This window comes from Mauremys reevesii, linkage group 15 (assembly GCF_016161935.1).
Source record: "Mauremys reevesii isolate NIE-2019 linkage group 15, ASM1616193v1, whole genome shotgun sequence".
Classification (NCBI taxonomy): Eukaryota; Metazoa; Chordata; order Testudines; family Geoemydidae; genus Mauremys; species Mauremys reevesii.
The window spans coordinates 44637734-44650166 of record NC_052637.1 but is presented as its reverse complement, the minus strand read 5'-3'; the positions used below and the strand labels follow the sequence as shown (position 1 = coordinate 44650166).

Here is a 12433-nt window from a genome sequence, read left to right as displayed (position 1 = left end):
AATGCCATAAAGGGTGAACAACTGCCACAACTTAACTAACCAACGCCCAAGCCAACATCCATCCTCAGGCAAAAGACCCTCTGCAGAAGAGAGAAGTGGAAACATTGGTGATTACAGCACAAGACTGAGCCATGGGTTCTAGCCCTAGCTGTGACTCACAGCTATTTGTACCACAGTTTCCCCATCTTTAAAGTGGAAATTATTGTAACACCACCCAAGGAGCAGAGACAGTTATTAGTGTGTATAAAGCTCTTTGTGATCCTCAGCTGTAAGGTGCTAGAGATCAAGGATTAGTATAACGGCCAGACGGGGTCAGACCAAAGGTTCATGTAGCCCAGTATCCTGTCTCCTGATAGTGGCCAATGCCGGATGCTTCAGAGGGAATGAACAGAACAGGGCACTTATCGAGTGATCCATCCTCTATTGTTCAGTCCCAGCTTCTGGCAGTCAAATGTCTAGGGACACCCACAGCATAGGGTTGCATCCCTGATCATCTTGGCTAATAGCCATTGATAGACCTATCCTCCATGAATTTACATAATTCTTTAATCCAGTTATACTTTTGACCTTCACAGCATCCCCTGGCAATGAGTTCCACAGGCTGACTGTGTGTTGTGTGAAGAATTTCCTTTTGTTTGTTTTAAACCCACCACCTATTAATTTCATTGAGTGACCCCTGGTTTGTGTGTATTGTGAAGGGAAAACAACACTTCCCTATTCACTTTCTCTGCACCATACAGAATTTCATTAATTACTGACCTGTTAGTAATTTACTCATCGCCTCTTCATTTATTTAAAAAAAACAAAAAAACAAAAAAAACCTGTATCCCCTGCAAAGTATACATTCAGATAATATCTTCAACATTGCCTTCCTCCTCCCCTCCTTCCACTGTCTTTAAATGACATGACACGAGTTGAGCATTAGACAGCAAACTCTTTGGGGCGAGAATTATATTTACTGTATGTTCAACTACCTGGTCAAATGTCGCAGTAGGACAAACTGTAGAGAAGCAATTTCTCTACATCTCAAAGTAAAGCTGCTTGGAACAGCTAGTTCTAAAGCACACAAGAAGAAAAGCTATTCTCAATTTAGGCCTAGGCCTAAGTAATATGCAGCATCTGGTTCAATTAGTAACAGAGGGTGAGGCTCTCAGTAACAGTGACCATGATATAATTACATTCAACATCGGGGGGGGGGGGGGGGGGAAAGGTACCAAAAACTAAAACCATGACACTAAATTTCAGAAAGGAAGATCTCAATAAAATCATGGCATTGATCAAAAAGGCCCTAAACGTAAAAGCAAAGGAAGTAAAAATCGTTAAATTTGGCATGGATGTCACTTAAGAAAAAAACGGAGTCTCAGAAGGCATACATGCCACTGAACAAAAAGGGAAGCAGGAAGGCAAGACCATCAGTCAGTCTCGTAAATAGTAAGAGGTTATTCAAGCCAAACAGTGATCCTTCAGAATTTGGAAAACTAATCTTTAGTGAAGCCAATAACAGGGATGTGTGAGAAGTAAATTTGAAGGACTAGACTTGAATCAGAAGAGCAAACAGCTAAAGGAACAAAAATAAGCATCAAGAAGTTACATGAAGTATATCAGAAGCAGGAAACTTCCAAAAGAAATAATGGGTCTGGTGAATCACCAAGGGTTAAAGAGAGCAATTAAGAAAAATAAAGACATTAGCTGAGAAGCAAAATTATTTATTTGCGTCAGTCTTCACCACAAAGGATATTGAGGAAGTACTTATCCTACCCCTGATTTTTTCTGGTAATATAGATGAAGTGCTCTCAGAGTTGAGATGGCAGAAGAATAGGTGCTGGAGAAAACAAATTAAAAAGCAATGAATCACCAGGCACAGGTGGTCCATCCAGAAGTTCACAAGGAAGTTTTCAAGTTCAAAAATATTAACTGGTCTATTAAATATAGCTACTATTGCAATATTGTACTTCTTTTTTAAAAAGGCTCTGGGGTCATCTGGGGAATTATAGACCAGTAAAGACTTACCTCTGTTTCTGGCAAATTGGTCAAAATGCTCATTACAAATAGAAACATAAAACACCTGGAAGATCACATGATATGGTCTAACAAGCATGGATTCTTCAAAAGAAAATCCTGTTTTACTAATCTGTTAGAATGCTTTATCCTGTGAATAAAGGAGAACTGATTGACATAATTTAGTCAAACTTTCAAAAGACCCGTGACAAAGTCCATCATAGAAGGCTAATAAAGAAACCAAGTTGTTGCAGAGTGAGAGGCAAGGGATCGTCATGGATCAAACCTGGCTAAGAGATGGGAAACAGAGTAGGATTAAATGGTCAGTTTCCATCATGGCAAAAGGTGAACAGCAGGAGCCTGAAGGGTCTGTACTAGGACTGTAGTGTTTAAATATTTAGTGATGATCTGGAAAGAGAAGTGAACAGGGCAGATTATCCCACATCTGCCTCCTGTGGGATTTCTTGAACCTTCCTTTGAAGCCTCAAATGCTGGCCATTATCAGAGATGAGATGTAGGCTAGATGGACTAGGGGTCTAATCCAGTGTGGCAATTCCTGTATTCCTATGCATGTACAGCACGAAGCACAAAGGGCCCCCGATCCTGACTGGCACATCTGAATGCTACTTAGTATAAATATTAAATAAAATTATTAACTTCTGGGAAAATGAAACTGCATCACCTATTTTCCTGTCCACAAACTTGAAATGAGAATGTAACCTTACAGCTCTCTGGACTGGGAGACATGAGCACACAGTGATGGTACTGGTGCCAGCATGTAACATCCAGGAAAGAGAGAGACCCATCCACTAAGTCTGAGCTCCCTCCTAGCAGCCAGGAATTTGTACATCCTCAAATTGACATTTTAGCAGCAGGAAACATTATTTATTAGACCTTTTAACATTTCCTTTGCCAATCAGCAAGACCGAAGCTTGCCTGCTCCAGTCACAAAGGCAGCTCTCCGTAAATGTTGTAATTAAAAAGTACCAGACATGGTTAAGAAATCCCAGAGAAAACTCTTGTGAGAGCTTTGATGTCTCCGCTGCATTCATCTGAAGGGATCCAACTATTTGGAAGGGGTGGCTTAGAAAGGAGTCCCCCGTCCGGCCCCTCCTCTCACACAAGCCCCTTTACACACAACATCCTTTTCATGGCAACTGTGACTTGGAAAATGAGGTTTTTGTAGCGTGTTAGTGTTGGAATTTTTTAATAACCTCCCCTCTCTCTTTTTCCCCTCCCGCCCAATTATCATGGTGAATAATTAACATTCTGAAGGAGATAACTAAGCACAACATCTCAGAGCTCAAAGCCCTTTTAGTTCAAAGCCCTGCCTTTTTCTCTTCGTTTCCCGTTGCCACCACTAAAACTTCCTTGTCATTCAAGCTCTGGGCACACACATCAAAGCAGCATGTGGGAATGGCCCCAAGGGGTCAGAGAAAATTCATGGCAGGGCCTGTGAGTGAGGCACAAAGAGAGAGGGAGAAACAGACAGAGACACTCAAACACACAGAGTCAGAGCACACCCCAGTAGGAACCACTACCTTATTTACTCACAAGCTGATAAATAACCCCAGCTCTAGATTTCAGGCTCCACCTCCGCAACCACTTCCCACCACAGGCAAAACATCAGTCCAAACCCTTTTTATTGGAAGAGAAAAAGGAACTCGATAGCAGTTCACACGTGCAAAAAATGTAGCCTCCTCCCCATGGGTTATTTTACCCCACACATCTTTTTCCTTCTTATGGCTCTGCCATTACAGATTTCCCTCCCAATTCTTATCCCTAATATATCCCTTTCCCTTCAATCTAGGTACAATATTAGGTCACTGATGTAACCCTTTACTTCGCTTCCTACTTGGTTCTCAGGTATCAGACCAATTTAATTTGAACCCTCAAGGTTGAGTATGATTCATGGGTTAGAAGAAGACATCTCACTAGCACATGAATACTCCAGTCATCCACAGGCAGGGCACATTCCATTGGCAGGGACCATGCTCTTTCAGTTATGTAATAGTCTTTAAGTCAGCCTCAGATTCAACCACAGGAAAAATCAAGGTACTTTGACATTGGCCATGGAATGTGTAAGCATAAAGATGTAGTGGTTTTAGTATTTGCTCAGTCTAGGAAGGTGCAGGAAATCATACTATCCCAAAGTCACAGAACTTGTCAGCAGGTTTCTCACACTGCTAAGTGCTGCACCAATCAACAGTGTCAATACTTGAGTTTCACTCTTATCTCACTGGGCTGAATGTTTTCAGTGAACATTCTTGGGTCAACTCTCATTTTTTCATTTGAAAAGATGGAGCAGCTGTTTCCAATGCTTGAATCATTGTCTCCATGACTGGCTCCCTTCAGTGAGTGCTTCGCTCTGCTCTTTCCTGAGTAATGCCTCAAGAGAACAAGAATTCTCCAGACCTGCTGAGATCACATTCTCTTTTAAGTTCTATGTTATATTAATAAGAATAGAGTCTCAATGGATCAGAAAACATTAAAGCTCTTACAGTCACAGGCCAGGCTACATAGCAAGTAGAATCGAAAGCTATTTGAAACAAGATTTTAGAAACCTGCAATCAGTTGAATGCAAGGAGTTATATTATGAGCGAGTCTTCATAGTTCATCCAGGAAATCAGTGCCACAGCTGATTTCCTGGATGTATTCAAATTCCCCCATGAGGGCAGGGTTGTTCCCAACAGTCCATTCTCTAAGCTTTACAAGTGTCTTAAAAAAAAGATACATCATCCAGTCTCTTGGAATTTTTTTCCATAAAGTTTAAAGCCAAAAGGGACCACCAGATCTTCTAGTTTGACCTAATCTATCACTGGCCACTACCCGACACCCATGCAATAAACTCAACAACCAAAGTACTACAGCCCACAGGAGACTAAACAATTATATTCCACAGGCAGAGGAGGTGATCCAATGCCTAAGCTTACATCTAGGAAAGCTTCACATTTTGGGCCATCAGTCTAAGCATCCACTCATTATTGACAGTGCGGCCTTTGACTGAGTGATTAGTGATCTGAAGTTCTATTTCACATGTTTAAATGTGAAGGCACTCAGAAGCCATGGTGGTGAGTGTGGTACACAACATCCAGAAAGCCTTGGAACAGGGAAAGTCGGGTATGACACTGCACCCCGTATTCTTCACAGTGATATGATTATGACATAATTGTAATGTATTTTATGCAAGATAAGTTATGTGAGGTATCATTGGAAAAGTTATGATTTGCTGAATGATTATCCTATTTGTATTCATGCCTCATTTTTGTGTCTGAAGTTATGAATATTGACTATAACTTTTTCAAATGTAGTTACACCTGGGTAACGCCCACTAGACAAGATGCTTTCAGTCGAGACAGCTGGTTTGGATGGGCCTATTCAGGGCAATGAGCCATTAGGGAAAACAATAGGCCTTAGGAGCAGCTTATCTCCCAGCTAGTGATCCTTCCTGTGATGGCTACAGACAGCCTCCAAGTAATGGCTGCTGTGACTCTACAAGGACATGTGATCAGACCACATGACTCTAGACTCCATTTTAGGATGTCAGTATTTTTCCACAGACTGGTCTGGGAACCAGGCTTTGAAACAAAGGGTTCCCGCCATATGCAAAAGCTATATAAGACAGGGATTGATATCTTGGGTGGGGAGTAGGGTGACCAGACAGCAAGTATGAAAAATCAGGATAGAAGGTGGGTGTGGGAGGGGTAATAGGAACCTATATAAGAAAGACCCCAAAAATTGGGACTGTCTCTATAAAATCAGGACATCTGGTCACCCTAGTGGGGAGTGAACACCACCAGCTGAAGACTCCTGGAAACATGTGAGGAACAAAGACTGAAGTGAGAGAAGTGCTGGACCCAGGCTAAAGGGATCTCTAGCCTATGAATGAAACACCTGGGGATTCCAAGTTGTAAAGCAAGTGCAGCTTGTGCCTTAAGAATCTGCAGCCTGCTTGTATCATCTCTTAGGGTGAGAATCTGCTACTCATATACAATCTATGTAGTATGTTAAACTTAGTTTCCATGTTTTTGTTTATTTGCTAGGTAATCTGCTTTGATCTATCTTTTGTAGTTAATAACTTGTTTTTGCTTTATCGAAACGAGTGAGTTGGAGTGAAGTGTGTGGGAATCATAACTCGGGGCAAAGGCTGTTGCATATTCCTCTCCACATTGAGGGAGAGGGCGAATGTTATGACCTTCCGCTGTACAGTTCCCTGTGCAGTGCAAGACAGTACTGGGTTTATACTCCAGAGGGGGTGCACACCTGGGGAGCTGGGAGTTGCCTTAACTGTAGCCTTCCTGTGCAGGGGCTGGTCAGAGAGCCTGCATGTAACTGCAGCTGGGTGTGTCCCTACCTGTATTATGCTGGTGAAAGTGCAGGCTGGAGGGCTTTACAGCTTGTCACAGCAGTACAGTGTGAGAGGGAGCCCAGGCTGATGGGTCAGGGGGCTCAGTGATATCCCAGTTCCAGGTGGTACCCCGGGGGGAACCAGTCACATCAGGGTCTATGGGGCATTGCATATTATGGTATAAATGCCTAAATTAGAGAGATTTTTCCCAGTTAGACCAGCAGCAATGACCCATGAGGACACATTTTTTACTTGGTTTCTATTGCATAATTTAGTAGTTTGTACTCTGGAACACAGAGGATTTCAGGCAGTGTTCTCTATCCAGTATTTCTACTGTGCATCCCCACATCTCACACAACCCTGAAATGAATGAATGCTGCAAAAATATGCCCATTATAACTATATTGTTATAAGGTTTACTGCAGAAGTTCTCAAACTGTGGTCCGCAGACCAGCTCCATTCAGGTGGTCCGCAGATAGTTCCTTCTACAGTGCACACCTGGGCGGCCGCACACGAGAGAATGAAGGGCTGCCCACCTAATTAGAAGAGGGGATAGAGGAAATTTTGGACATGCAGGACTGCGGCACCAGAGAATGAGACTACTTTCTCTAGATTCAGGGCTGTGGCTGCCAGGAAGAGAACCCCCTCCTTTCCAGCCCAGCGATATTAAAAAATGAGTTGAGTACTTTTATTTGTAGAACAAATACATGTTAATTATTTAGGTTTTTTATATAACACTTCTATCCAAAGTGCTTTACAATAGTTAACTAACAGTACAAACAACATTTGGAAAGATCATTAACTGGTCCACTGAGATACTCAGCAATTTTCACGTGGTCCGCGGAAAAATAAAAGTTTTGAGAACCATTGGTTTACTGAATGAATTCAGAAGCTCTAGGATCAGTCAGAGACTCCTGTCTAAGGGGGAACTTGCAGCTGCTAGGATGAGAAGCATTGTTTCCATGATATGATCTCAAATTATTAGAGAGCCACAGGTCTGATGGTAGTCTGATGTTAAAAGTTTAATAAGAAAATGAGTGCTTCAAAGGGACACCATATAGATGTAGGGACCAAAGCGACCAGCATGAAATACTGCACAATACACCCCACCCCACCCCCAAACACAGAAACCAGTGCTTGGGGAAGCCAATGGATCAAAAGCTTCTCTCACAAGAGAGCAAAGACCATCTCCAGAATGGAAATAAACAAAGCCACAGCCAAAGGGACATTCTGCCTAAATAGCTCTTTCTTGTTTAATACCCAAGAATAAAGTTTCCCAACTGGAGGGCTGCAACCACTGAGATGATACATGAGACAAATATCAGCTAGCAGAGGGGTTTGAGGCCCATTAAACTTTATCAGATACATGCTATCTTGACAAGGCTGATAACAAAGGAAATCCCAGTAGAAGGAGCATTCAGTGACCCCCTCCGTGGAGGTCAGAAGGACGTGGCCCCTAATAATTAACCATAGCGCTGGACAGAAACGATTTTTAGCAGAATTTCTGTGCTAAATCATCTAGTCTGAGGAAGTGCTTAATGCTGCCCACAATGCCTATTTCCTCATTCCACCTTCTGGGTGCTGTCATCAGCTCCACAAAATCAGTGTAAGACAGGCAGGCACAAAGCTTTATGGGTAAGGCTATGTTTATGTCATGGAGGTCATGGAAGTCACGGAGTCTGTGACTTCTAAAGACCTCTGTGACATTCTCTGCTTCATCCCCAGGGTCTGTGGGACTCTGGAGCTGACAGCCATCATGGCCCTGGCAGGGTTCCGGTGACAGACTCCGGGGGGAGCGGGGAGGGGGGGAGGAGACACCTCGGGTGAGCGGCTGGGGGTGTCCCATTTTCTCTTTGGGAAATATGGTCACCCAGGAGCTGCTGTGGATGGAGGGGGGGCCCCCTGCAGCTTCCAGCTGTCATGGGCAGAGGAGGAATCCCACAGCTCCCAGCCACCACAGTGGTGGGGGAAAACCATGGATCCGCATCAGCAAAAGTCACAGACAGGTCACAGCTTCCATGAATTTTAGTTTATTGCCAGTGACGTGTCCGTGACTTTTACTAAAAATAACCATGACAAAATCTTAGCCTTATTTATGGGTATGATTTGCAGCATCCAACAGGACAAGAGGTAGGTAAGAAGTAAGATTACTACCCAAAATCCTATCTGCCCAGAACATCCTGAACAGACAAGAAATGGGCTAAGACCCCAAACAATGAAGGTGTGCGCCAGGTTCCAGGCTGTACTAAGAAGGCTGAATTCCAGTGTCTGCCTCACCAGACCAGCCATTGGAAATGCCTCTATGATGGGCTGACCCTGAATGGGGTAGGTTTTCTTCTGAACTTATTTTCAAACTCTTGCCAGAACTGCAAGCCCAACAGCAGAGGTGGCTTCACACAGCCCGGGGACATTGTCAGCATCGCTAAAGAACAGAAATGCAAATGACACTAATGAAGAAATGGAACCAAAACAAAAGGCACAGAAAGGAACAAACAGCAACTCTGGAGTCCCTCCCCAGGGTAATGGCCAGTGGGAGCCTTTCCCGACACTCAGAGAATTCTAAGATCTGATTAGAAAAAATAAGTATATGGAAGTGTGGGGGTTCCTTCAGTTCCTTTGAAGATGGGACCATGGCCATCTGCTCTCTTTACTGCCCTAGCTTTTACAGAGTCTGGGATTCGTACCTTCTGCTCACTGTTTCTCAGCACTAGTTCACAGATCAATGCTGTAGTCTCTGCTAAGCCCAAGACCTGAATCATGCCAGTGTCTGTCCCTGGGATGAGGAGGGAGGGAGAGAATGGTAAAAGCATCTTTGAGAAGTTCAGCTAATCTAGAATAGCACAAACAAGCAGCTGGGGCTGTAAGGACCCCTTGGCTGAGTGCTGCTGCAAAGAAGCCTGCAGATGATCCAGTTCTGCCCTTGAGAAAGCTATGAAGTAATTCAAGGGACATGGGGATAATGCAGCCAGGAAAAACAGCAACAACAAAATATCAAAGCAATGCCTTGAAGTCTTTATAGGTTCCAAAAACTCCATGTTGTTGCCAGTCTGTGCGCTCACTATACTGTAAACACACACACACACACACACACACGCACTTCAAGACATTCACTTCAGAAACAATTCCTTCTACCAGGCTTCTTGGCAAATAAGTTGACAACATTTGTTTGCCTGGTTTTGACTGCACACTTTAACGGTTTCCCCCTTTACTGTGGCTATCAAATTTAATAAATGATTGTGACTCCAACAGCCTTATCAGCTTGGGTGGGTGAAAGAAGTGTCAATAAGACTGTATTCCACCTCTTGCGCTGGCTCCCAATTCAATACCAAATCCATTTCAAGGTTCTGGCTCTGATTTACAACTCTCTCAATAGAATAGGCCCACTCTATCTCAGAAATCACCCCATCAAGGCAGTTCGGTGTAGAGGGAGGATGGTCCAGTGACTAGGGGTGCTAGTCCAGGATAAGGGTTCAAGTCTCTGCTCTGCTACAGACTTCCTGAGTGACCTTGGGCTAGTCCCTTAATCTCTCTTTTCTTCAGTTCACCATCTGTACAATGAGGATAACAGCCCTGCTGCACAGGGGTGTTGTGAGGATAATATACTAACAAGTGTGAGGTGCTCAGATACTGCAGTAATGGGGACCAGATAGACAGTCAGACGTATTTATCCAGCATATCACATGTTCAAACCAGAGGGTGCCAGAGGCAAAGCCTTCTTTACAGCTGACAGAAGGCTCTAGAAACCACTCTGAAAGCTGATCAGGAAGAGCCTCACCATTTTCAGGTCACACTGTCAGACTCCCCTCTGTAGCAGTGCATTTCTCAAAGAACAGAAGCTGAAGAAACTGAACCAAAAGGGCGTTGGAGGACTGGCTGCTCTTCTGCATCCTCATCCCATTTTCTATAATCCACCTATAGAATTTAGACACTATGGTACAAGGTGCTTTAGAAAGAGAGAAGACACAAAAATCTGAAGCTGGTTTGTACATGAGCTAACATGCATCAAACCAGTCCCTGCTCCTCTACTCCTGAAGTTCTATCACTGTGTCCCATCTCCTCTCTCCCTAGAGTTCAGGCACCCTGACTGGGAAGCGTACGTCTAATCCCCAGGAGTGAAAGGAGAATAAAACAACTACAAAAAAACCCAAAAGGCCGACAGACTGGCATTTATACAGTAGCTTAATCACAGCTGAATGGATGGTCTCATATTTATATATAAGTAGTCCCTAAGGATCGGAAGACTCAAATTAAAGCCCTATAACCAGATCTCAATGCACTCTCCCCCTAACAAGTATCTTTGCTTTTGCTAACAGTCATGTTACTCCTGAAATGAACATGCAGCCTAGCAAACGTCCTAAGCAAAATCCCTGTTTATTTTGAGATGTTGGCTGCTGCTGCTCTGATGAGATTTTTGTAAGACAGAATGAACAGATAATAGAGCTTGAAAATATGACAGTTAAATCTGCAATACCGTATACAATTCTGATCCCCCCACTTCCAGAAAGCTGAATTCAGACTGGAGCAGGTGCAGAGAAGGGCTGCTAGGATGAGCGGGGGAGTGGAGAGCTGAGCTGACCAGAGGAGACTAAAGGAACGTGGCTTGTTCAGCCTAGCAGAGTGAAGGCTCAGAGGGGATCTGATTGCTCCCTCTAAACACGTTGGGGTAAACCCCAGGGAGGGCAAGGAGCTATTAACGCTAAGGACAATGCTGGGACCAGAACAAATGGGGACAAACTGTCCATGAATACATTTAGGCTGGAAAGTAGAAGACTGTTTCTAATATCAGAGAAGGTAGGTTCTGGAACAGTCTCCCAGTAGGAATAAGGGGGGAAAACAAGCCAACTAGTTTTAAAACAGAGCTTTTTACACTTATGAAGAGGATTATACGATAGGGTTGCCTGTGACAGCAGAGGTCTGGAGTCCATGATCTAGGAAGATCCTTCCAGTCTAATGTCCCTAAATGTTAATGAAGAAATACAGCATTACCAGGTGTGATGATTCTATAGGGCAGGATACGTTTGTTTGGGGTTTTTTCAGATGTGGTTTAAACTTCTGCTAGGTTCTAAAACAACATAAGGAACATCCCGTTAAGTGAAATGTCACAAGGACATGCACACATCTAGCCCCCTTGGGTACAAAGCACTCTAAGTGCCTGGTACTAGTGGCCTGGACACAGAACACTGGGAACGAGGGCAGTACGTTTTGGTGGGGGACAAATATAAAGGACATTTTTATTCACCAAAGCAAGGCAACCCTCCCCCACCACAGAACCACCAAGGATACTGTTCCTTTGGCCTACTAGCAGCAAGTCAGGCTTAGGCTCCCAGCTGTTTCTAACAAACATTACCAACATTCTAGCTTCTGTTACTGGAGGGAGAGAGGAGAAGTCCCACATTCTCGGCCCTTCTATTAGCTCACACACTGTGCTTCATGCCAGGACACAGCCTCCCTGCTGGGATAAAGTGTTCCAAGGTCCCCTAAGTGCAGATCTCCATTTCTCCAGTACTGGAGGCCAGAGGCTCTCTGCCGCTTACTCCATCCTACCCAGAAGCCCACCAACCCCAGGGAGCAGGAGCAGCACCACGGTTTTTGCCGCCCTAGGCGGCAGCGCTCCTCCTCTGAGCATTCGGCAGCGGGGGTCCTTCCGCTCCGTGTCTTCGAGGCACTTCAGCGTCGGGTCCCAGAGCGAGTGAAGGACCCGCCGCCAAATTTCTGCTGAAGACCTGGAGCAGAAGGACCCCCTGCCGCCGAATTTCTGCCAAGGGCGTCAAAATTCCGCCCCCCAAATCCTGCCGCCCTAGTGGAAGCACCACCTAGTGGAAGCACCGGCCCTGCCAGAGAGCAGCCCTGTCCTCCCACCCTTGTATCCTGACATCCAGTTCTGGGAGTGGGAGCAGATTCCAGCATAGAGGCCTCCTCTCCAAACCTCATATACTGGGTAGAGCTGGGGGCAGGAAGCCTCCTCCCTAAGGAAGGCAGAGTCCTAAGCAGAGGCAAAGGCCCCACAGAAACTTCCATCTGGAGCCAAGTCCCATCTAGTGAGGGGCTGGGTGCAGAAACGTCCTCTCTGAGCCCCATCTCTACAGG

At 44.6% G+C, this 12433-nt stretch overlaps 1 protein-coding gene across 4 annotated transcripts in view; it reads right to left on the bottom strand.

The window, feature by feature from the left end:
* The window catches only part of ASPSCR1 (ASPSCR1 tether for SLC2A4, UBX domain containing), a 77213-nt gene that overhangs the window by 6962 nt on the left and 57818 nt on the right, over positions 1 to 12433 (bottom strand). The gene's annotated exons all lie outside the window — the stretch shown is intronic.